Source organism: Lepus europaeus, chromosome 2 (assembly GCF_033115175.1).
Source record: "Lepus europaeus isolate LE1 chromosome 2, mLepTim1.pri, whole genome shotgun sequence".
Taxonomy (NCBI): Eukaryota; Metazoa; Chordata; class Mammalia; order Lagomorpha; family Leporidae; genus Lepus; species Lepus europaeus.
This window is the reverse complement of record NC_084828.1, coordinates 138,686,430-138,713,453: the sequence shown is the minus strand read 5'-3', so window position 1 is coordinate 138,713,453 and position 27,024 is coordinate 138,686,430. Positions and strand designations below refer to the sequence as shown.

The following is a 27,024-nucleotide window of genomic DNA, read 5'->3' as shown; positions in this document are numbered from 1 at the left end:
GTTTGCCTCTCTGTAGTGGCCTTGGGGACTTAGAGCAAATCAACAGACTTTTAAAGAAATAAACCACAAGGAACTAAAAAAGACAAAAGTTCAAATCACATCCGGTGTAAGCCTGTGAGAGAATTTCTGCCGTAGAAGGAAGTCTGTTATTCTTGACCTGAACTTTAGTATTCAGCAATTATGTGGGGGCCGCACAACTGCTTCTAATCTGACGGGCAGAGTTATGTTCTCATCCGTAAGTCAGGGAGGCCCTGAATGACTGTAGAGAAAAAAGTTCCCCAACTGATATACACAGTTCTATATACATATATATTTAAATCAAAGTAATTGGCGAGCATTATGGAAACTTTATCTCAGTTTTAAGTGGTGTTTCTTCTTTATTCGATGTGCGTTATTTTAAAAACAGGGCAGACGTAGCCCTTCACCACCCCCTCCCCCCGCCTCTGGCATTATTCGTACTGAAGCTTTCATCCAGCAGGCTTGGAAAATGCTTTTTAACTACAGCTCACATCATTAGAGTTTCTGCTGGCTAAGCAGAAAAAACTGGGATGCAGCTTAGCATAGGCTTCAGGAATACATAAAAGACGAAGGGCAGTAGATCTGCTTCTCGGATGGTTTTCCCGGGTAATGAGCATCTTAATGATTTCTTTCAATTAAAATAGTTTCAGCATCTCAAAATGAGTAACCAAAATGAGAACCTTTCTGGGGGAGGATCTGTGTTTAGTGAGAGGTCGCTAAACTTTGGGGTCGCTCACCTTAGTCCGTTCTTGCTTGGCTGGGCTCTGCAGGCTCCCCCCACCCCCATGCCCTCCTGGGACCCCTCAGTTGGGTGTCAGCTCCTCTCCTTGTGGCTGTCTCCAGACTGGCCTCTCAGAAATGTTCTATTGGTGTTCCTGCCTCAACAAGCGTCACGGCATGATCCCCAAGCCACACTGGCGTCAACACTGTTGTGACATCCTCCACTCTTTGTGAGTCAAATCTGACTTATTTTTCTGGCTTCTATCATCAATGGCTGCCAAGTCCTTTGGGTTCTAACCTTGAAACGTCTGGAGAATACTCTCTCTGTTTCCCTTCCTATTTCTGTTCCCAGGTCTTGACTATGATGACAAACAGCTGTCTAGTTGCTCCATGGGCTGCCATGATTCCCTCTCTAGAGTGTCTTTCATGTTGTCCTTGAGTGTTTTTTTTTAAATTTTATTTATTTATTTGAGAGGTAGAGTTACAGAGAGAGGGACAGATGGAGAGAAAGGTCTTCCTTCCACTGGTTCACTCCCCAAATGGTGGCAACGGCTGGAGCTGGGCTAATCTGAAGCCAGGAGCCAGGGGCTTCCTCCTGGTCTCTTACGTGGGTGCAGGGGTCCAAGCACTTGGGTCATCTTTCACTGCTTTCCCAGGCCTTCATGAGGGAGCTGGATCTTAAGCGGAGTAGCCGGGACTCAAACTGGCACACATTTGGGATGCCAGTGCCACAGGCGGAGGCTTAGCCCACTAGGCCGCAGTGCTGGCCCTGTCCCTGAGTGTTTTGCCTAAAGAATGACTTGGGCGATGCCCCTTTCTTGCTAAAACAAACACTGAACAAACACACACACACACACACTTGTAGTGGGTTCCACCTGCCAACTGGACCTCTCTCCTCACTCTTCAGTGTCACCTTCTTCAATCCACTGCCATGTCCCAACACTGAACTCCAGACAACTCACAGTTGCTCAGCAAGATGGCCATCTGTCTTTTGGGGGGGCTGCTTTCACCCCTAGAGCCTCTAGCAAGACCACACACAACCGTTCTGCTGCTTCCCTGTGACTCTTCCTGCCTGTCTGCTCCACTCTGTGCAGGTACTTTTAAGATTTTTTTAAAAATTTTTATTTATTTATTTGTTTGTTTATTTGTTTATTTATTTATTTGGACAGGCAGAGTGGACAGTGAGAGAGAGACAGAGAGAAAGGTCTTCCTTTTTGCCGTTGGTTCACCCTCCAATGGCCGCTGCGGCCGGCGCATCATGCTGATCCGAAGCCAGGAGCCAGGTGCTTCTCCTGGTCTCCCATGCGGGTGCAGGTCGCAAGCACTTGGGCCATCCTCCACTGCACTCCCGGGCCATAGCAGAGAGCTGGCCTGGAAGAGGGGAGCGGCGGCCTGGAGAGCGACTGCCCCGCTTGCGCTGCTGCTGCTGCCGCCGCCGCGACCCCGCGCAGCCATGTCTGAGGAGAAGCCCAAGGAGGGCATGAAGAGCGAGAATGACCGCATCAACCTGAAGGTGGCCGGGCAGGACGGCTCCGTGGTGCAGTTCAAGATCAAGAGGCACACCCCGGGGAGCAAGCTGATGAAGGCCTACTGTGAGCCGCAGGGCTTGTCAATGAGGCAGATTAGATTCAGGTTCGATGGCAACCAATTCACGAAGCGGACACACCTGCGCAGCTGGAGCTGGACGACAGGACGCCATCGACGTGCTCCAGCAGCAGACGGGCGGTGTGTCCAGCCGCTTGCCGGGGCGTGGCCTGTTTTCCATCCTTGCGTTTGCTGTTGAATAGTGAACCCGAGACCGTGCAGTCACAAAGGAGTCTAAAGAAACTCAAGGACGTGCAGCGAAGTGACTTCCTCTCTGGCTCAAACTCTCTCTGCAGGGACGAATCCACGACTGAAATGGGGCCAATCAGAATTGTTATCTTTGTCTAGGTAAAATGAGTTTTTGGGGTTTTTCATTTTTATTTCTCCCCTCCTTTGCTCCCCAAACCTGTGGCCTGAGTGTGGGTTCTCGAGGACGGGCCTTGGCTTCCCTGTGCCAGGCTCGCCTTGATTCTGTCCATAACTCGCGGTTGGCGGGGTGGAAGACAGGACCTCACTTACCACTTGTAGGCACAGGTTGTTGAAATGCTCGATATTGGAAATTTAAGCCTTGTCAAGTTTGGTAATGTGGAAGGGGAAATCTGGAATGCTTCTTAAAAAGTAAAAACGTAAAAACAAAAAAACAAGTCCTTTAGTAAAATGGCCCAAGTGCTCTCTGCCCTGTTGAGTGTGGCCCCTTGGGTCCAAGGCCCAGCAGCCCCAGCTCAGCTCAGCACCTAGTGATTTGTACATGGGCAGAGTCTGGCACACCAAAAATTGGCTTTTTTCGTTTTATTAACATAGAAGAAAGTCACTACCACCTTTCTGCTTTGTTAATAGTATTGTGGTCTCAGATTTCTTTTTTTTTTTATCTTTTATTTAATGAATATGAATTTCCAAGGTACAGCTTATGGATTACAATGGCTTCCCCCCCATAACTTCCCTCCCACCCGCAACCCTCCCCTTTCCCACTCGCTCTCCCCTTCCATTCACATCAAGATTCATTTTCAATTCTCTTTATATACAGAAGATCAGTTTAGTATATACAAAGATTTCAACAGTTTTCCCCCACATAGCAACACAAAGTGAAAAAATACTGTTGGAGTACTAGTTATAGCATTAAATAACAGTGTACAGCACATTAAAGACAGAGATCCTACATGATATTTTTTTAAAAAAATTGATTAATTTTCTATGTAATTTCCAATTTAACACCAAGTTTCTTTTTTCATTTTCAATTATCTTTATATACAGAAGATCAATTTAGTATATATTAAGTGAAGATTTCATCAGCTTGCACCCACACATAAACACAAAGTGTAAAAATACTGTTTCAGTACTAGCTATATCATTACTTCACATTGGACAACCCATTAAGGACAGATCCCACATGGGATGTAAGTACACAGTGACTCTTGATGTTGATTTAACAATTTGACACTCTTGTTTATGGCATCAGTAATCTCCCTAGGCTCTAGTCATGAGTTGCCAAGGCTATGGAAGCCTTTAGGGTTCACCGACTTCAATCTTATTCCGACAGGGTCATAGTCAAAATGGAAGTTCTCTCCTCCCTTCAGAGAAAGGTACCTCTAACCTTGATGGCCCCATTCTTTCCACTGGGATCACACTCGCTGAGATCCTTCATTTAGGTCTTCTTCTTCTTCTTCTTTTTTTTTTTTCCAGAATGTCTTGGCTTTCCATGCCTAAAATACTCTCAAGGGCTCTTCAGCCAGATCCAAATGCCTTAAGGGCTGATTCTGAGGCCAGAGTGCTGTTTAGGACATCTGCCATTCTATGAGTCTGCTGTGTCTCCCCCTTCCCATGTTGGATCCTTCTCTCCCTTTTTGGTTTTATCAGTCAGTATTAGCAGACATTAGTCTTGTTTGTTTGATCCCTTTGACTCTTAGACCTATCAGTGTGATCAATTGTGAACTGAAATTGATCACCTGGACTAGTGTGATGGCATTGGTACATGCCACCTTGATGGGATTGTATTGGAATCCCCTGGCACATTTCTAACTCCATCAGATTTCTTCTAGTATTTGCTCTGACGAACAATTATGGTCTTTATATGAAAAAGTAAGGTTAAGTATTGCTGACTTTCCAGTTTGTTCTTGTGTAGAGAGCCACTTCTGAGGGTGGTGACCTCTGTAACCCATGGGAAGAGGACCTCTATGGATCTGTGCTATGCTGCTTTCCAAACACGTACTGAATTTATGCATTAGTAGGGGTTTCAGTTCTGTGAATGTATTTTGGGATGTGTACCAATTAAAATGTTCATAGTTCTGCCTTTGTCCTCCTAGAAGGACCACTGCTGCTGGTGGCCTTCTCTGCCTTTTTTATAGTCAGCCGAAGGAGTCCACATCTCTGGCTTGCTTGAAATCTTGCTGAAGATGTTATCATTTCCTGTTTCACTGTTCGGGTTCAGTGGGGTGTTTGTTGGCTCTGTTGTGTTTACTCGCCAATTTGTACATAACTGTTGTCCTTTCCTACTGTACACAGTAAATATAGTTTGGTAAAAAAAAAGATTTTAACAGAAATACCTATTTGCAGGCTCTATGGAGACGTTATTTACATTTATTTTTCTCTTCCACATCAAACTAAACCTGCTAGAGGGCAGATATGATGTAATTTTTATCTTTGTCTATCTTAACACTCAACACAGTGGTGGATAGATGACTACAGAAAGTTCATGGAAAATGGAATTAAAAGGCTAGTTTATTTTGGTGTACACTTGTGAAACATTTATGCATCTCTTTTTTATGGTTGCATTTCCTTGAGCTTTTTGAGGGCTCTGCATATATTAAGTAAGTGCCCAACGAATTCTTGTTAGATAAGTAAATTATTGCCTTCTTTGTGAATCTTTACTCTACTAAAGTGATTTCCTTCCTTATGTAACTACAACTTGTTGTATGTCTCTGATTTTTTTCTTTGTATTTGTTTCCAACAGTCTTCTTTGATGGGTGTGGGTCTATTTTCCTGTGTTGTCCTCCTGCTTGAGATGCTCCTTGAATTTGTAGCTCATTATCTTCTGTCAGCTCTGGAAAATTCTTCACCTATAGCTCTGCCCCTTTCTTTGCTTCCTCCTGTTTGTTTTTTTAAATTTTTTAAATTATTTTTTGACAGGCAGAGTGGACAGTAAGAGAGAGAGACAGAGAGAAAGGTCTTCCTTTGCCGTTGGTTCACCCTCCAATGGCCGCCGCGGCTGGTGCGCTGCGACCGGCGCACCGCACTGATCCGAAGGCAGGAGCCAGGTGCTTCTCCTGGTCTCCCATGGGGTGCAGGACCCAAGCACTGGGGCATCCTCCACTGCACTCCCTGGCCACAGCAGAGAGCTGGCCTGGAAGAGGGGCAACCGGAACAGAATCCGGCACCCCGACCGGGACTAGAACCTGGTGTGCCAGTGCCACAGGCGGAGGATTAGCCTATTGAGCCGTGGCGCCAGCCTACTTCTTCCTGTTTTAGAATTTAATTCTATCAATCTTAGAGCTTTCTACTGGGACCTACCAGGTTTCCTGCAGTCTTCTCAATCCTTTTTCTCTGGATAATTTCCACTGTCTTATCTCAGGTTGCTAGTCACCTTTCCAGCTATGTCTACACTCTGTTAAATCAAATTATTGAGCTTCTACTTTCTAATATCAATTTAGAATTTCCATTTGGTTCTTACCTTACAAGCCTAATTCTCTGCTGAAAATTTCAATCTTATTATCTATTTTCATTAACTTTTCAATCAGATGTTTTAAAGTATTGAAATAACTCCTTGGATCTCCAGAAGGTCTGTTTCTATTGTATTGTATTATTTTTTAATCTCTTGGTTATGTCTTTTGGTATGTCTGCTAAGATTTTGTGGACTGCCAAACATGTATGTAAAAAATGATAGAGATTATGGACTTAAAACTTTCCCAACATCGTGGCACAGCTGCCAGCCCTGCCTGGCTTCTTACATCTCAGAAACCACTATCTGCCTCTCTGTAGGTGTTTATTACGAATCAGTGAATGCCTTAAGGGGAAAATGCCACTCTTTTTGTTAGACACATCTCTTAACTGTTTTTTTTTTTTAAAGATTTATTTATTTATTTGAAAGTCAAAGTTACACAGAGAAAGGAGAGGCAGAGAGAGAGAGAGAGGTCTTCTATCCGATGATTCACTCCCCAGATGGCCGCAACGTCCAGAGCTGAGCTGATCTGAAGCCAGGAGCCAGGAGCGTCCTCTAGGTCTCCTACATGGGTGCAGGGGCCCAAAAACCTGGACCATCTTCTACTGCTTTCCTAGGTCCTAGCAGAGAGCTGGATTGGAGGTGGAGCAGCCAGGACTAGAACTGGCGCCTATATGGGATGCTGGCGCCCCAGGCCAGGGCGTTAACCTGCTGTGCCACAGCACCGGCCCCAGACACGTCTCTTTAAGCACCTCTTCTCTTCTGCATTTTGTGCTTTTATTGACTGGCTGCCCTGCTGGCGCGCTGAGCTCTAATCTGTATCTCCCTAACTGTGAGGTGGTGCAAGCTCTCTTCAGCCTCTTTGCTTTCAGCAGCTGCTTCCTGGTTGGCTTTGCAGCTTTCCACACATTGGTGCACCCGAGTCAGAAACTGCTTTGGGGGTAAAAGTGGAATGTTGGGTTCCCCTCAATGAGCTTTTCCTCACTCTGGGCTCTGGTCCTGCTAATATCTGATTTCCTTTGTCTTCAAACAGATTTTTTTTTTTTTTTACTTCTTTTCACAGCTTTGTAGCTTACTCAGTGGGATGCATGTTCTGCTATAAGATAGTTTGCCATTGCTGGAAGTGTGTGGTGTGTGTGTGTGTGTGTGTGTGTCTATGTATTCTTCTGTTATAGTTCTTTCTTCTATTAAATATTTTCAAGTGTATTTCTTTCTCCCATTCATGAGTTTCTTGAGAGCAGGAACAGTTATTTATTCCATTTATCTCTTGTAAAGTACCAATTCATTTAACAATATGTTTTGAGCGCCTGCTATGGGCCACATGCTGAGGATGTGGTGGCGAATAAAACACAGGCTCAGGTACAAGGGAGTCTATGTCCCAGTGTGGAAGAAGTAAATGGCAAAAATGTCAAACAATAAGTGCGGTGACAGACAGGATTAAATTAGAATGCTGAGTTAGGTGGGTGGTTGCTTAAAGCTCTCTTTGAGTGGATAACCATTAAGTGGAGAACTAAACAATAAGAAAAAGTCACCATAAAGAGATTTAGGGAATTCCAGGTAGGGGGAAGAACAAGGGTGAGAGATGTAAGAGGTCTGCTAAAGTGAATTAATTTTGTGAGATTCTAAATTTAAAATTTCAACATGAGCTTTTTTTAATTAAAAAAGAGAATATTTTACAGCTGTGCTCTGTGTGCTGCTTTCCAGATCAACAATGGCTTGCCTATATGGCGGTGGTCTTACAAGATTATATTCTATAGTGATACAGTATATGTCTTAGTTTGCGTAAGTAAACTCCATGGTGCTTGCACAAGGATGAAGTCAACTAAGCATGCATTTCTCAGAACATGGACACATAGCTGCACATTTCAGAATGATTCTAAGTCATTGTCTGGGCTGTGCGTGTGTTACATATGAGGCACTTTACTCACTGAGGAGTCACAGATATTACTTAGAGCTCCTGAAAAAAGTTAAGATATTTGCAATAGGCATAACTTCCTGCAAGAGGGTCCCTCATTCTTCTGGGTGGTAGAGCTGAGTAGAAGCAATGACCATGTTTTTCTTGCCTTTGAGACTAAAATTGGTCCTCTGGATATGTGTATTCCACACTCATGGATCACCCACATACAGATTGAAAACATTAAAAAATTGTGTCTGTATTGAACATGTACAGACCATTTTTCTTGTCACTTTCCCCTAAACAATGGAGTAGAAAAGCTAGTTATAGGACATTTACATTGGATTAGGTCTTATAAGCAATGCGGAGATGAATGTATTTGGGAAGACATGCACAGGTTATGTGTAAATACTATACCACTTTATATAAGGGACTTCAGCATCCACAGGTTTTGGTAACCACAGGGTAGTTCTGATGCCAATTCTCCATGGATACCAAGGAATAGCATATATGTATGTGCAAATAAGATGTTTAAAAATGACAATAATTATGATTTACAAAAATCCTTGTTTTTTTAAACTCGGTTCTTTTTGTTTTGTTTTTTTAGAGATTTATTTATTTGAAAGGCAGAGTAGAGAGAGAGAGAGAGAGAGAGAGAGAGAGAGAGAGATATCTTGCATCGGCTGGTTCACTCCCTAAATGGTCACAATGGCTAGGGCTGGGTCAGGCTGAAGCCAGGAGCCAGGAGCTTCTTCCAGGTCTCCGATGTGGGTTTAAGGGCCCAAACATCTTTTGCTGCTTTCCCAGGTACATTAGCTCAATCAGAAATGGAGCAGCCAAGACTCAAACCGGCACCCATATGGGATGCCAGTGTCGTAGGTGGCAGTTTTACTCACTATGTCACAAGGCTGGCCCCACCGAGGTTCTTTAATCAGTCAAGGTTTTAGCAAAACACAATCCAATTCATATAGCTCAGGAGATTGCAAAGGACAGACTGTTTTTAGGGGTAGGGACAGGATTAAGGGAATGAGCATGGATGGTAACGTTCATAGAAGTGAGCATCAGCAGGAGCCACTGCCACACCAAGCCAGAAGGGACAAGGAGCACCGTAAAGTGCAGTCCTCCAGTTCTGTGGGAACTGAAGTCAGGGAGGGTGGCAGCTGCTCAGAAAACATGGCCCAGAGCAGGAAGAACACTCTATCTTCTCTTTCCTCCTGCTGCTTCTCCTTGAGGTGCCTGCTCTGGTCAAACCCCACGAGAGCCCACTGGCAGTGGAGCTGGGATGATACGTCCACAGCAGCCAGTCTCCAGGGCTGCACAGAGAGGGGTGAGGGAGGGAGTCTGGGGAGGGAGAGCCAATGTCCACAAAGGCACACTGCTTGTGTCAGGCAGGAGTAGCAGTAGGCAGCTGAGGAGCATCCTTGGGCCCTTGGGAGCCCGTCCCCTACCAAGGACACAGGCTCAAAGGGCTTTCAGTCATTCATTATGTCTTTAAAGGCAGAAAATTACTTTGAGGAAAGTTGAAATTGGCTTGGGAGAAGATGAGAACCTAGAAAAGTGGAGCTTTGGAGGAATGTTTTAAGGCAGAGTCTGACATTTGTGTTGGAGAGGCAAGGACAGAGCAAGAGAGATTGTGGGCAGAAACATAAGTTAGAGCGAGGCCAGAGAGGAAGTTGGAGAGAAGGCTGGCAGGGGGACATGGACGTCTCAGTGTACATTCATTGATACCCAAAGGGTCATTTGACTTTTGAGAAAGCATTCACGATGTTGATAGGATATGGTATTAAGACAAAGAAACTGATTTCTTCAGGCCAGGAATATAAAACAGCAAAATCTGTATATTTCTTTTTCCAGGATTCAGAAAAGTATCCATGCTTACTGGTACAAACCCACCTGCACAAAATGTCAATGTGTCCTCAGGCCAGAGAATTCGCATAGTTAGGCTCTGTTGCATTTAGTCCCTATCTGATATTTTTTTCTGAAATATTGCAAATTGAGCCATCTTTCATTTTTTTAATCTGAATATTGTATAAGCGTCCAGTCAATTTCATGGCTTCTTTTTCATGTTGAAAACAGGACAGCTCTCAGATATGGAAGGGCAGAGGGATACATCTTATGATTCAAAAGACATTGGCACCATTTTGTTCCTGAGAACTTGAAGTGATTTATGTCATGTACCACTTTTCCAAAAGCATTGTTAGTACTGACTGTGTTAAATACTCTACAGACTTTTAACTCATTAAAGCTCAAAACAACAATGTGAAGAAGGTACTACTGTCATCCTTATACATATGGAGAAGCTAAGAGTCATGGCACAGGGAGATTAAGTGAGTAGCCCAAGGCAGCATAGCTAGTAGGTGGGGGAGCCAGGATTTGAACCCAAGAAGTCCGCTCCAGAGTCTGTGGGCTAAAGCTCTATGCCAGGCTCTTTGCGTTCAGTAGAGCCTTGAGGTTATGACATTGCCACTGCTGTGGAGTTCAGATTTTTGTATTATGAATTGAATAGTTTGCCAAGCATCTAAACTAACATTTTCAAAAGTGCCTAGGATATATGGCCTCACCTTAAAATATTATTAACTGGACTATTACTGTAAAACCTATTACTATTTCCTTAGGTCAATAAAAGAAAATGGGCTAACCTAGCATTTCTCCAAATATGATTGCTGCCAGATGGGCCCTGCGAGATAGTCCCTATAAAAAGATTTCCATAATAAAATAAGTTTGTAGAATATCACATGCTCTATCTACCTATTTTAGATTTACCACACATGTAATAAAAGTATGAGAAAAAAAAAGTTCTGTAGTTAAGGCACCTGTTTAACTTTTTTCAATCTAGGGTTTACCAAGTTCAGTTGACTAAAGGATGATCCCCCTCTCCCCAACAGACACTTATCAACATCCCGTAGACCAGTGTGGCACAATTGCAAACTAGTTCCTTAAAACCAAAGCTTAGGCACCAAGGATTCTAGAATACAACTGAAGAGCAGAGAGGGGCTGACAGAACCAAGACAAATAAGGGCTCAGACTGCTGTCTTTGTGCTTGCACTGTCTAGATTCACTTTTCAAAAAATGTACTTATTTATTTATTTGAAATGCAGCATTAGAGAAATGGAGAGACAGAGAAAGAGAGAAAGAGAGAAAGAGAGAGAAAAGGACCTTCCATCCATTGGTTCACTCCCCAAAAGGCAGCAATAGCTGGAGGCTGGGCCAGGCTGAAGTCAGGAGCCAGGAATTCCATCTGGGTCTCCCATGTGGGTGGCAGGGGCCCAAGTACCTGGACCATCTTCACTGCTTTCCCAGGCACATTAGCAGGGAGCTGGATTAGAAGTGGAGCAGCCAGGAATCGAACTCTGCTCATATGGAATGTCAGCCTTGTAGGCAGCTTAACCTGCTGTGCCAAAATGCTGGTCCCTTAGAGTCACCTTTAACAGCTCTACAGTAACCTGCTCAAGGGGGTATTTCTCACCATAGGGTAATGTAGTCTTTGTTGGATTTCCTTCTGACCTGAGGCAGCCTGAAAAGTGGGTTTGGAAGCAGAGTGGTGAACTTCATGTACCCCCACGGTGCACGCCCTAGCTGGCTCCTCATCCAGCACCACTTTGTTTGACATTTTAGAGTGATTTTTGAATGCACAAAAAGGGCAGATTCTAAATTGAGACTTGGCGAGAAATGCTGTTACTTATCTGAGAAGAACAGCCATGGTGTGCACACACTTGTGAAAAGGGGATCTTCTAAAAACATAGAAATACCAGAGGGAGAGAGAGAGAGAGGTAGAATGGGGGCAGGGGAGAGTGAGAGTGAAGGTTAGTGTGGGATTTATTATTCATGAAAGGCACTGTAGTCATCATAATTGCTCTATGTTCTAATTTTTCTAAGCCTGGGCTGGGGTTCCCAACTGCGTTCCAGGAATATGGTTAAGAACATTTTATTCCCTCTTCTCTACCGTGGCTTGCTTCTCACTCCCTCTCCAGCAGTCAGGTCTAGGTTCACTGGATCACTGAATCCCTGGCACAGGCTGTTGTGTTGGGTTCCTATCTTTTTCTCCTTTCCCCACCCCTCTTCTGTGGTAGCCCTGCCCTCTGCATCACCCGTCTTTTGGTACCCCTGGATGCCAAGTGAGGAGTTCCAGGAGTAGCAACAGTTTTCCAAGAGAACAGCTTCAGAGTCTCGCAGTCAGTTATTGCTCATTTTTCTCTCTTTTGGCTGGATTAGTCCAAGACCAAGGACTACTGGGAACCACCGCTGCCTGGGCACTCAATGCCGCACTTCAATTTTCCATTAGACTTAGGCCTGCTCTGGCAGCCAGGAAGCTGCTCTTGGAAAGTAAATGTGTGACCTGTGCAAAATGAACTCACTGTTTCTCAGCACCAGAGGCCCATTTGGTAAATTACTTTCACTGCACAAAATCCCACCCTGGTGTCCGGGAAGATGGAATTAGTGTCACACAGGTGAGCTATTTTCTCTCCAAGAAAAAGTGTGCTTGTGCACGGCTTGTCATGATGTGGTAGGTGGACTGGTGGGTGCTTGGGTGAGGGTCTGCTGGGACAGGGCAAGCCTGCCTGTTTGGTCCCTGAAGGTTCTAGAAGAAGAAGTGGTGGGGACTCTGAAACTGAATTCTTGGCCCAATTTGCTGACTAACATCAATTACTAGTAACAACAATAGCCACCTCTTCAGCTCCTGTCAATGGAAAACACTTCACCCATATAGTGTCATCTAATTAGCAACAACAATAGCGAGGGACAATCGCCATTTATCAGGGAAGGAGACTGTAGAGACATTAAGCCCAGTGCTTAAGATCATACACATAGACCATTTCTATGGATTGAATAGTTGTGTCCCTCTGCCCTGCAATTTCATATGTGGAAATCTTGACACCCACTGAGATGGTGTTGGGCAGCAGAGTTTTAGGAGGTAATTAAGTCCTGTGGGTACAGCCCTCGCCCTCCTGTGCTTGCTCTCTCACCCTCTCTGGTCTCCACCATGTGAGGACACAATAAGAAGAAGGCCACCGGCAAACCAAGAAACAGACCCTCACCAAACACCAGCTCTGTGGCTGTCTTGATCTTGGACAGACAGATTCTGGAATTGTGAGAAATAAGTGCCAAGTCTACAGTAGTCTGTTATAGCAGCCTGAACTGTCTAAGATAAACATGATGGAATGAGGGCTCAGATTCATTCATTATTCAACAAATATTTATGTTTCAGGTACAGCTCTAATTTATGAAGAAAGAGCATGGAACAAACCTAAAAAATGAACACATAGAGTATATTAGAGGAAGAAAAGTGTAATGGAGAAAAAAAGTCAAGGTAAGGGGATAGATAGAAAGCATTTGTGTGGGTGACAGTTCTACTTTATGTAGGATGGAACTAAGGAAGTGCTCTCTAACAAGGTGACATTTAAGTAGAGATATACTGCGAATGCACAAGCAAGCCATGTATGTGTTCTAGAGATGAAGAGACAGTGAGTACAAGATCCCTGTGGTCAAGGCCAGCCAGAGATGAGGGTGACTGGAGAAGAAAGGGTGAGTGAAAAGGGTAGGAGGTGAGGTCTGAGAGGTAGCCAGGCCATGGAAGGCTTTGCAGTGCACTGGAAGGCCTTTGGTAGTTCTTCTGCAACTTGGAAGCATAGCAGAGGTGTGGTGGTGATTTGTCTCCCATTTTAAAGAGCTGATGTGTTGAACATAAACTCTTAGGGCCAAGGGCAGGAGCTGAAATACTGATTAAGAAACTATCATAGTAATACAAACAAAGAGGAAAGTAGGTGAGTTCAGGCTGGTGGCACTGAGTATAAGGAGAGGTGTTTCAAGGCCTCTAGAGGCAACAAGATTTGTTGATAGATGGAATATGGGATGTGAGGAAAGGAAAGGAGTTGAGGATAATGCTAAGGTATTTGGTTTGGGAAATAGTGAGAGTGCCATTGTTTTATGTTGAAATAAGAAAGATTATGGAGGAGCAGGTGGATTTGTTTGTTTGTTCTTACAGATTTATTTATTTTGAAAGGTGGAGTTACTGAGAGAGAAGGAGAAAGAGAGAGGGAGGGAGGGAAGGAGGGAGAGAGAGAGAGAGAGAGCAAGAAAGAGATAGGGAGAGGGAAAGAGAGAGGGAGAGAGAGGGAAGGAGGGAGAGAGAGGGAGAGAGAGAAAGAGATCTTCCATACACTGTCTCACTCACCAAATGGCTGCAATGGCTAGGGTTGGGCCAGGGCAAAGCCAAGAGCTAGGAGCCAGGAGCTTCATCTGGGTATCCCATTGGGTGCAGAGACCCAAAGACTTGGGCCATCAGACTTGGGCCATCCTCTACTGCTTTCCCAGGTACATCAGCTGGGAGCTGGATTTGAAGCGAGGCAGCTGGGACTCAAACTGGCACCCGTATGGGATGTTGGCGTTACAGGCATCAGCTTAACTAATTACACCACAATGCCTGAGGAGCTTGGTTTTAGGCAAATTAAGTTGGAGATGCTTATTAGATACCTAAATGGTGAGACTGAGTAGGCAAGCATATGCATGAGATGGTAGTGCTGGGTACAGTCTCGACTGGAGGTAACAAATTTGAGATATTTGCTGTATTATTTAAAAAATAAATTTATTTATTTATTTGAAAGACAAAGTTACAGAGAGAGGGAGAGAGATTTTCCCATTTGCTGGTTCACTACCCAAATGCTTGCAACAGCCAGGACTGGGCTGGGCCAAAACTAGGAGCCAGGGGCTACTTCTAGGTCTCCCACATGAGTACAGGAGCCCAAACATTTGTTCCATCTTCTGTTGCTTTCCAAGGCACATTAGCAGGGAGCTGGATCTTAAATGGAGTAGCTGGGACTCCAACTGGTGCCCATATGGGATGCTAGCATTGTAGGCGGTGATTTACCTGCTATGCCACAATGCAGGTCCTGTTGTTCATTGTATTTTAAACCATAAACCAAGTGAGGTCATGAAAGAGTGCCTGTAAATAGATAAGAGAGGAGATTTGAGACAAGAGCTCCAAGTTAGGGATGTGAGATGGACATGAACACAGGTAACAGAGGCTAGCAGCCAGGAGAGGAAGCAAGGTGGGGATGGTGTCCTGAGAACCAAGGGCAAAGGCGTTCCAGGGAGGAGGGTTGCTGTTCTGTGTAAAATGCTGCTGACAGGTCCGGTCAGGTGAGGCCTGGCAACTGATTTACTCCTAGAACAGCAACCAGTGAGTATATGGGGTGAGTGGTGCAGTTCAAAGTTAGATTGGAATAGGCTCAAGAGAGATGGGAAAGAAAGGAATGGGAGACAGAATAAAAACTCCTTTGAGAAGTTTTGTTGTGATTGGTAGCTACAGTGAGCATTGGTGTTACGGATTTATTTTTTAGAAGATGGTTGGGATTAGGACAAGTGTTTGTGCTGAAATGACTGATCTGGTAAAGAGCACAGTGATGCAGCAAAGATGGGATAAATGCTTGATCCATGTCTTTGAGTAGACAAGAAGGGAGCAGGCAATTTTGTGCAGCAGAGGAGCTAGCCTAGGAACGCTTCACCTGCTGTGCCGAGAAGATACAAAATATGGGATAGGGCTGGGATCGGAAGGTACGATGTTAGATGTATGTGGACATTCTCCTGGATTGATCTATTTCCTTATGGAAATTGGAAGACAGGTAACCAACTGAGAAGAATAGGAAGAGGGATTAGATATTTGGGGAGAGAAAAGATATTTGGGGAGAAAGCTAGGTGCGTGGGAAAGGGAGTGGGCTCAGGGAAAGCAGTAAGGGCAGTGACAGCATGAAGGGCTGTGGATGATGGTGTTGACTTCAAAGTGAGACTGGCCACAATGGCAGCAAGTTTTCCCCCAGTTACTTCCAGCTGGGCTGTGCAGGTCTGGATCAAAGACAGGGTTGGATTAATTAGGGCTGTGGCTTTCCCAGATGAGTGAGAAAGGGAGAGAGAGAGAGAGAGAGAGAGAGAGAGAGAGAGAGAGAGAGAGAATCTTCATCTTCTGGTTCACTCTCCAAATGGCTGCAACAGCCAAGGTTGGTCCAGGTCAAAGTCAGGAGCCGGGAGATTCTTCCAGGTCTCCCATATAGGTTCATGGGCCCAAGCACTTGGGCCATCCTCTGCTGCTTTCCCAGGTGCATTCGCAGAGAACTGGGTCAGAAGTGGAACAGCCAGGACTCGAACCAGCTCCCATTGGAATTGGAGGTGGTGACTTTACCTGCTAGGCCACAAAGCTGGTCTCCCTAAAAACATTTAATTTATTTGAAAGGTGGAGGAGAGAAGAGAGAAGGAGGGAGAAAAAGGGAGAGAGAGAGGGAGGAGAGGAGAGAGAAGGAATAGAGGGAGAGTAAGAGAGAGAATGACTCCAGGATAGGCCAAAGTCAACGGCCATGAAATCAAATCTAAGTCTCCCATATGGTTGTCAGGGACCAAATTACTTGATCTATTATTGCCTGCTGCTCCATCAGCAGGAAGCTGGAAATGGGAGCAGAGTGGGTCTCTAACCCAGGCACTCCAATATGGGCTGCAGAAATGCCAAGTGGTAGCTTAATCACTATGCCAAATACTCTCCCACTTGCTAGCTTTCATGGTTCAGAGTCTGGTGGCCCAGCTTCTGTGCCCCTAGAAGAAAATCATCGCCCTTTGGGTTTCTATGAATGGGTCACAGATGGATGGTCTGATTCTTCACCTTTCCACCTTGGGATAGATGGTTAGAATATCTTTCTCACCAATGCCGCCTTCCAGGTATCTTTGAAAATTCTTGTAGGAGAGTGAGTTGCCCAGCAAAACAGATCTGAAGAGGCCACTGCCCACCCCAAGCCTGGGTCCACATACCACATAAAGCCACAAAATGGACAGCTGGTCCCAGATCTCCCCCAACTTCCATTTGGGGACTTTCTGGACTAACCCCATGTAGGTCATGCACATTTTGCCTTAGCCCTAACCTCCATCACATCGCTGCTTGTTCCCTTATTTCCACACTGCTGTGTCTGTCCTGAAAGCAGAGCCTTCTCCCCTTCCTCTTCAGCTGTGCAAATCCTTCCACTTTGGCATTTGGAGCTCAAGATCTGTCATCAACAGAGTAAATCTTCATCTCTTTCCCTGAACAGTCCCTCTACCTTCGCACTCTAACTGGGACCTGGCTCTCCCCAAGGACGCTGTTTCCCCTGCAGCCCTCTGGAGGAGACACTTTTGATTTCCTACCTCATAGACCTTAAAGCCTGGAAAAAGGGTAAGTCTCTTCCTTAGTCCCCTTTGCTGCCTTTAATTAATCAGCTCTCTTGCTTCCAACTTCAAAGCTCTCAGCCTCTTTGAAGCACCTCATCAGATGTTACCACCTGCCACCCCACCTTGCTGCTGTCCTTCACTGACCTGAGTCCTGGCTGCCTCCAGCACCTGCTTTGCTGCCTTTATCTCTCCTGCCAATGATAATGAGAGGTAGTGTTTACCAAGTACTCTCTCTTCTCCTGAAACTCTTCTAAGCACTCCAAAAAGTATTATTTTATTTAATTCCTACAATTCTAAGAGAGAGGTGCTGTTGCTATACTCATGTTACAGATGAATGAATTGAAATGCAAGAAGATAATATACTCTGCCTAACATCACACACTGTTAGTGAGAGGGCTGGAAATATAGTCTGGTCCCTAGCATGTACTTTTAAACCAAACACCACATTAATCTATTGCCTTGTCAGCATTCCTGGCAACTTTAGCATCTGTGCAGATGGCCATTTGACACCGCAGCCCCTCTGCTTGGTTCTTCTGCTCTGCCATAGCCATCCAATGCTGTGGTCAACCCACATTTCATCAGTTTCATCAGCATCATCCCAAGACACTGGTTCCAACATTTCCTCCTCTCTGGCATCAACTCCTATCTTTTCAGTTCTCCTGTAGTAAAACTCCTACTTCAGAATTCTTCAGCCTCATGGAAACCTCAAATCCCACAATTCTATTGACTATCTATTTCTCTTATGTCAACACTCCTCAAACTCTCTTTTCTGCTCAGAGAATGATGGTGACAATTTGGAGGAGTATTTGCTGACTCAGTTATCTAATGCTGTGTAACAACTCACCCCAAAGCCTAGTGGTTCAACACAATATCTACTTTGTGCGCTCACAATTCCTTGGTTTGGAAATTTGATCAGGACTTGGCTGAAGGATTCTTTTTTTCCACGTGGCATCAGCTGGGGCCTCTCATGAGGCTGTAGACAGATGAGATTGGGACATTCATGATGGCTTCCTGTCTGTGTGTGGAATCTCGGTGGCAAGAGCTAGGTCCTTTCTGTCGCTCTCTTCTATAGGACTGCCTCCAGGTATCCAGCTTGTACTTCTCTATGTGACAGCTGGATTTCAAGAGAAAGCAGAAGTGGAAGCAGCAAATTCTGAAGGCTATGCTCCCTAAGATACACAGCTTCACTTTCTATACATTCTGTTCATCAAACTAGGCATATGGTGAGCCCAGCTATGAAGGGAGGGAAATAGAGCACTGGTATAGCTATCTTTGGAAACACAATTTTTTTTAAAAAAAGATTTTATTTTATTTATTTATTTGAGAAGTAGAGAGAGAGAGAGAGAGAGAGAGAGAGAGAGACGTCTTCCACCTGCTGGTTCACTCCCAAATGGCCACAATGGCCAGAGATGCGCCAGTCCGAAGACAAGAGTCAGGAGCTTCTTCCAGGTCTCCCATGCTGGTGCAGGGGCCCGAGTGCTTGGGCCATATTCCACTGCTTTCCCAGGCCAAAGAAGGGAGCTGAGTCAGAAGAGGAACAGCTGGGACTGTAACCGGCGCCCATATTGGATGCCGGTGCTGCAGGCAGAGGATTAATCTACTGCACCACAGTGCCCCAGAAACACAATTTAATTGTGACACAGCACTAGAATTTCTCCTTTGCATGCCCCAGGCCTCCCATGTCTTCTCCCTTTCCTCTTGCCTGTCAATATTCTTGACTTGGTCAAACCCAACAGTCAGTTGACTCCATGTCTGTCATTGAGTGAGAGAATGTTTCTGGAGGGAAAATCCACACAAATTCCCAGAGTCTTCTCACTCTGTATTATTACCATAAATTTCAAGTGATCTATGAAAGCTCCTAGACAATCCTAAAGGGTTCTCAATGTTTACTTTCCTACTTTTCAGGAAGACCATTTCACACCTTTTCCCAATAGCACTTCCCATTAACTGGTTAACCTACTCTTCTAGTTAACTGTACTGTGGCTAGTGTCACCTCACAATTTGTAGAGAAAGTGAGTGCAATCAGATATAAAGTTCTTCATTTTCCACCATTATAGCCATCAACATGGGCAAATCTGTGCCTGCAATCATTGCCTTCCACTTTATTGAAGTGGAAGAAGAATCCCTGTCTCCATTCAAGGTGAGCCCTTCTATTTGTGCAAGGCATCCTCCATCTCTTTTCATTTCAGCCAAGACTTTGATCCTGCAAATATCACTCCTGTCTTCTTCATGAATGTGTCTCTATTTAATGGACTGTTCTTACTGGTATATAAGTAGGCTTTAATGTCACCAGCCTAAACAAACAAAGGGCAAAACAAACCCCTTCTTTGATTCCACGTCTCCCTTTACCAAGACACTTGGTTATTTTTCTTTACACAACTCTTCAAAGTAATTATATCTACTCTCTCATTCTAATTCCTCACTTCCTGTTCCCATTTCAAGGCCTTTCAATTGGCCTTCCATTACTTCATGGAATCTGCTGTTCTCTATCCAAAGCCAATGATAAGTTCTCTGTGTTCCTGTTACGTGACCTTTTGACAGTATCCAACACAGTTGACCTATCCCCTCTTTTGAAACATGTTCCATGTCAGTGGCACAACAACTTGCCTTATTGACTTCCTGTTTAAGCAACCACTTCGTAGGTTTTCCTGATTTTTTTCCTCTTCTAGTGAACTTCTGAATGTAGGAGTCTCCTTTCTTGCTCTCTAGGAATATCTCATTGCTTCTATGTGCACTCACTTCTTGGTGATTGCATAGAATCCCAGGCTTTAAAAACAATCCATCCTCTGATGACTCATAAATTACATTTCTAGCCACACTTTTCTCCTGGATCCCAGATTTGCATATCCTGTAGCCCACAGTATGTTTCTCTTTGAGTTTCTAATAGGCATTTTAAATTTAACATAGCTAAAACAATGGGTTTTTGCTTTTCACTCTTACCTTAAACCACTGCTCCTCACATTCCCATTTGAGCAAAGAGCACCACCATTCAGTTTCTCATGACAAAAATCTAGCAGTCACAGTAGATTCCTCTCTTTTCTCCAAATCTTATATCCATGCATCCATCCTCAAGTCCTTTCATTCTACATCCAAATATATTCTGACTTTCATATTTTTATCATTCCCTCTGCTATCACCCTAGTCCAAGCTATCATAGCACCAAATTTCCCACCCTACCTTCACTTTTATTGGTTACAACTTATTCTATTGCTAATTGGTAGAGACATTGCAAAGTGGTTAAAAATCACAGCCAATGGGACCAGTGCTGGGGCATAGTAGGTTAAGCCTTGGCCTGCTGTGCCAGAAACACATATAGGCAGGAGTTCATGTCCTGACTACTCCTCTTCCAATCCAGATATCTGATAATAGCCTGGAAAGCAATGGAAGATGACTCAAGTGCTTGGGCCCCTGCACCCATGTAGGAGACCAGGAAGAAGCTCCTGGCTCCTGGCTTAACACTGAGCCAGCTCCAGCTGTTGCAACCATTAGGTGGGTGAATCAACAGATGGAAGACCCCTCTCTCTCTGTCTCTCCCTCTTTCTGTCTATAACTCTGATTCTCAAATAAATAAATCTTCAAAAATAATTGCAGATCATGACTCCACAGTATTTGACTCAAATGAAAAATTTATTTTTTCCCCAGAAAACCTTTTATTTAAGGTATACAAACTTCATGCACTTCATAAATACAATTTTAGGAACAGGATGATTCTTCCCACCTACCCACCCTCAAATACACACTCCCACCCTTTCTTCCTCCTCCCCCTGCTATTCCCATTCTTATTTTTTTACTGAGATCTATTTTTAGTTAAATTTATACACATAAGAATAACTCTATACTAAGTAAATACTTCAATGAAAGTTTGAAAAAAAAAAAAACCTCTGCTCCTCAACAGTTGAGACAAGGGCTATTCAAAGTCGTTGCAACTCAAAATGTTATTTTCTTTTCCCTAGATTACCTTTCAGGTGCTCTATAGTTACCACAGACTGGGGAGAACACATCGTATTTGTCCTTTGGGGACTGGCTTATTTCACTAAGTATGATGTTTGCCAGTTTCATTCATTGTGTTGCAAATGACAGGGTTTCAATTTTTTTTTTACTACTGTGTAGTATTTCATGCTGTATATATACAATAATTTCTTTATCTAGTCTTCAATTGACAGGCATTTGGATTGATTCTATATCTTAGTTATTGTGAATTGAGCTGCAATAAACATGGGGATGCAGATAACTTATTTATTGATTTCATTTTCCTTGGGTAAATTCCCAGGAGCAAGATGGCTGGGTCATATGGTAGGTCTATTTTCAGATTTCTGAGGTATCTCCATTCTATCTTCCACAGTGGCTATACCAGTGTACATTCCCACCAACAGTGGATTAGGATACCTTTTTCCTCATATCCTCACCAGCATTTGTTGTTTATTGATTTCTGTATGAAAGCCACTCTAATGTGGGTGAGATGAAACCTCATTGTGGTTTTGATTTGCTTCTCCCTAATGACTAGTGATCCTGAGCATTTTTTTTCATGTGTCTGTTGGCCATTTGGATTTCCTATTTTGAAAAATGCCTGTATCAGTCCTTTGCCCATTTCTTAACTGGGTTGTTTGTTTTGTTGTTGAGTTTCTCGAGCTCTTTATAGATTCTGGATATTAATACTTTACCAGTTGCATAGTTTACAAATAATTTCTCCCATTCTGTTGATTGCTTCTTCACTTTGCCTAGTGTTTCTTTTGTAGAGCAGAAGCTTCTAAATTTGATGCAATCCCATTTGTTAATTTTGGCTTTCTTTGCCTATGCCTTTGGGGTATTTTCCAAGAACTCTATCCAATGTCTTGCAGGGTTTCTCCAATGTTCTCTAATAATTTGATGGTATCGGGTTGTAGATTTAGGTCTTTGATCCATTTTGAGAGGAATTTATGTAAGGTGTAGGGTAGGGGTCTTGCTTCATATTTCTGCATGTGGAGATCCAGTTTTCCCAGCAGCACCATTTGTTGAAGAGACTGTCCTTGCTCCAGGGATTGATTTTAGCTCCTTTGTGAAAGATAAGTTGGTTGTAGATGCATGGATTGATTTCTGGTGTTTCTGTTTTGTTCCATTGGCCTATCCATCTGTTTTTGTGCCATTACCAGGCAGTTTTGCTTATAACTGCCCTGTAGTATGTCTTAAAATCTGGTATTGTGATGCCTCTGGCTTTTTTTTTGTATAAGATTGCTTTGAGTATTCAGGGTCTCCTGTGTTTCCATATGAATTTCATTGTTTTTTCTATATCTGAGAAGAATGTCCTTGGTGTTTTGATTGAGATCGCATTGAATCTGTAAAGTGCTTTCAGTAGTATGGATATTTTGATGATATTGACTCTTCCAACCCATGATCATGGAAGATTTTTTTCATTTTTTGTGTCTTCTTCTATTTCTTTCTTTCTTTCTTTTTTTTTTTTTTTTGACAGGCAGAGTGGACAGTGAGAGAGAGAGACAGAGAGAAAGGTCTTCCTTTTGCCGTTGGTTTACCCCCCAATGGCCGCCGCGGCCAGCGTGCTGCGGCTGGTGCACCGCATTGATCCGAAGGCAGGAGCCAGTTGCTTCTCCTGGTCTCCCATGGGGTGCAGGGCCCAAGGACTTGGGCCATCCTCCACTGCACTCCAGGGCCACAGCAGAGTGCTGGCCTGGAAGAGGGGCAACCGGGACAGAATCCGGCACCCCGACCGGGACAAGAACCCAGTGTGCTGGTGCCGCAAGGCGGAGGATTAGCCTATTGAGCCGTGGCGCTGGCCAATTTCTTTCTTTAATGTTTTGTAATTCTCATCATAGAGATCTTTGATGTCATTGGTTAAAATTATTCAAAGGTGTTTGATTTTCTTTGTAACTATTGTGAATGGGATTGATCTTAGAAGTTCTTTCTTTCTCAGCTGTGACATTGTCTATGTGTACAAAGACTATTGATTTTCATATGTTGATTTTATGTCTTGCCACTTTAACAAACTCTTTTATGAGTTTCAATAGCCTCTTAGTAGAGTCTTTTGGTTCCCCTGTATATAGAATTATGTCATCTGCAAATAGGAATAGTTTTATTTCCTCCTTCCCAATTTATATCCCTTTGGTTTCTTTTTCTTGCCTGATGGCTTTGACTAAAACTTCTAGGACTATATTGAATAGCAATGCTGAGAGTGGGAATCTTTGTCTTGTTCCAGATCTTAGGGAGACCATTTCCAGCTTTTCTGCAATTAATAAGATGTTAGCTGTGGATTTGTCATAAATTGCCTCGATTGTGTTGAGGAATGTTCCTTCTATACCTAATTTGCATAAGGTTTTCATCATGAAAGGATGTTGTATTTTATCAAATACCTTCTCTGCATCTATTGAGATAATCATACAGTTTTGTTCTTCAGTTTGTTAATGTGATGTGCCACATTGACTAATTTGAAAATGTTGAACCATCAGGGATATATCCCACTTGGTCATGGTGAATGATCTTTCTGATGTGATGTTGGAACTGATGGCTAATATTTTGGTGAGAAAATTTGTGTCTATGTTCATTAGGGAAATTGGTCTGTAGTTCTCTTTCACTGCTGTGTCTTTTTCAGGTTTAGGAATTAATGTCATGCTGGCTTCATAGAAGGGGTTTGGGAAGAATAATTCCTTTTCATTTGTTTTGAATTGGTTATTTCCTCTTTAAATTTCTGGTAGAATTCAGCAGTGAAGTAATTTGGCCCTGGGCTTTTTTTTTCATTTATTAAACTTTTATTTAATGAATATAAATTTCCAAAGTACAGCTTATGGGTTACAATGGCTTCTCCCCTCCCATATTTGGGAGGGTCTTTATTACTGATTCAGTTTACATCTTGGTTATTGGTCTTTTAGGTTTTCTATTCTTCATGACTCAGTTTAGGTAGGTTGTATGTACACAGAAATCTGTCCATTTTTTCCTAGGTTTCCTGATTTGTTGGTATACAGCTCTTTGTAGTAGCTTTGGGTGATTCTTTTTATTTCTGTGATATCCATTACATTTCCCTTTTCATCTCTAATTTTATTGATTGAGTCTTCTTTTTTCCCCTTCTTTTCTTTGGGTAGTTGGGACAATGGTATGTCACCTTTGTTTATTTTTTCAAAAACCTAGTTCTTCATTTGGCTGATCTTTTGTATTTTTTGTTTCAGTTTTATTTATTTCTTCCTTTATTTTAATTATGTATTTTCTCCTACTAGTTTTGAGTTTGGTTTGCTGTTGTTTTCTAGGTCTTTGAGATGCATTGATAGCTCATTTATTTGGTGTCTTTCCAGTTTCATGATGTAGGCACCAATTGCCATAAACTCTTTCTTTCTTTTTCAAATTTATCTATGTATAATTTACTTATTTCCAAAAGAAACATTTTATTTAAGGAATAGAAACTTTATGCATTTCATAAGTACAACTTTAGGAATATAGTGATTCTTCCTACCATACCTGCCTTCTCACCCACACTCCCAACTCTCCTCCTTTTCCATCTCCCCTTCACAGTCCCATTCTCCATTAAGATTCATTTTCAATTAACTTAGTACACAGTCGACCAACTCTATACTAAGTAAAGTGTTCAAAAATTTTCATGTGCATGCACACATATACACACACACATACACAAACTGAGAACAAGTATCACAGTTAACTCTCATAATAAAACTCATTGAGGACAGAGGTCCTGCATGGGGAGTTAGTGCAGGTGACTCCTGTTGTTGATTTAACAACTAACACTGTTATGTATTATGTCAGTGACCACTCGAGGCTCTTGACATGAGCTGCCTAGGCTATGGAAGCTTTTTTAAAATTTATTTTATTTTATTTTTATTTTTATTTTTTGACAGGTAGAGTTAGTGAGAGAGAGAGAAAGACAGAGAGAAAGGTCTTCCTTCCGTTGGCTCACCCCACAAAATGGCCACTGTGGCCGGCACACTGTGGCTGGTGTGCTGCCAATCCAAAGCCGGGAGCCAGGTGCTTCTTCCTGGTCTCCCATGCGAGTTCAGGGCCCAAGCACTTGGGCTATCCTCCACTGCCTTCCCGGGCCACAGCAGAGAGCTGGACTGGAAAAAAAGCAACCGGGACAGAATCCAGTGCCTATGGAAGTTTCTTGAGTCCACAAACTCTGTCAGTATTTAGACAGCGCGGTAAGCAAAATGGAAGTTCTCTCCTCCCTTTAGAGAAAAGTACATCATTTTTGATGGCTACTTTTTTCCGTTGGGATCTCATTCACTGAGATTCATGTAGAATATATTTTTGCTGCAGTGTGTTGGCTTTCCATGCCTGAAGTGCTCTCGGCTTTTCAGCCAGACCAGGAAGCTTTAAAGGCTGATTCTGAGGTCAAAGTGCTACTTAAAGCAATTGTCATTCTATGAGTCTGCTGTGTGGACTGCTTCCCATACTGGAACATTCACTGCTTTTTAATTCTATCTATTATTATTACCAGACACTTAATCCCATCCATATGATCACTTTAACACTTAAGATGGCATTTTTACCACCCATCTTTAGGAGATTTGGGGTCCCATCGCAATTTTGTAAACTATACCCTTAGAAGTAAGTCTGGGCCAGTGCTGCGGCTCAATAGGCTAATCCTCCTCCTGCGGCGCCAGCACCCCCGGGTTCTAGTCCCGGTTGGGGCGCCAGTTCTGTCCTGGTTGCTCCTCTTCCAGTCCAGCTCTCTGCTGTGGCCCAGGAGTGCAGTGGAGGATGGCCCAAGTGCTTGGGCCCTGCACCCGCTTGGGAGATCAGGAGAAGCACCTGGCTCCTGGCTTTGGATCAGTGCGGTGCACCAGCCACAGCACGCCGGCCACAGCGGGCATTGGGGGGTGACCCAATGGAAAATGAAGACTTTTCTCTCTGTCTCTCTCTCTCTGTCACTGTCCACTCTGCCTGTCAAAAAAAAAAAAAGAAGAAGAAGAAGAAGAAGAAGTAAGTCCGTAGGAATGTATGCAGAACTATATAGCTTTATAGGACAATCTTTCCTCTTAACACTGCTTTTGCTGTATCCCATATGTTTTAATATGTTATATTGTTGTCTTCACTCATTTCCAGAAATTGGTTGATTTCTCTTTTGATTTCTTCTGTGATCCACTGTTCATCCAGGAGCGTGTTGTTCAGTCTCTATGTTTGCATATGTTATAGAGATTCTTGAATTGTTTATTTCCAGCTTCATTCCATTATGGTTAGAGAAGATGCATCATATGATTTCAGTTTTTTTGAATTTGCTAAGACTTGTATTATGGCCTAACTTGTGGTCTATCCTAGAGAAAGTTCTATGCACTGGTGAGAAGAATGTGTATTCTGCAACTGTAAGATGAAAAGTTCTGTAGATATCCAGTAGGTCCATTTGGTCTATAGTGTCCATTAACTCTGCTGTTTCCTATCTGATTTTTTGTCTGGTTGATTTGTCCATTGCTGAAAGTGGTGTATTGAAATCCCCTATTACTATTGTATAGGAGTCTATGTCTCACTTTATATCCATTAACATTTCTTTTAAATAGCCAGTTGCCCTGTAATTAGGTGCATATATGTTTATTATAGTCCAATTTTCCTGTTGAATTGATCCTTTAATCATTACAGAGTATCCCTCTTTACCTCTTTTAATAGTTTTTGTGTTAAAGTCTATTGTATGTGATATTAAGATGGCTATACAAGCTCCTTTTTAGTTTCTGTTAGCATGGACTATCTTTTTCCATCCTTTCACTTTCAGTCTGCATGTATCTTTGTTGGTGAGATATGTTTCTTGTAGGCAGCAAATAGTTGGGTCTTATTTTTAAATCCATTCAACCAGTCTGTATCTTTCGTCTGGAGAGTTGAGTCCATTTACATTCAAGGTGACTATTAGTAAGTAACAACTTTGTCCTGCCATTTTTTCATAAATATTCTTATTGTTTACTTTGGATTTTCTTAGTACTTTTACTGGGAGATTTTTGGCCTTCCCCTTCTTTCATGCTGATGATCCTATTCCTGTGTTTCTGTGTGTAAC

At 43.1% G+C, this 27,024-nt stretch overlaps 1 pseudogene; it reads left to right on the top strand.

Moving 5' to 3' along the window:
- Positions 1-2,191: 2,191 nt before the first annotated feature.
- Positions 2,192-2,525, top strand: LOC133751812 (small ubiquitin-related modifier 3-like; annotated as a pseudogene).
- Positions 2,526-27,024: the final 24,499 nt, after the last annotated feature.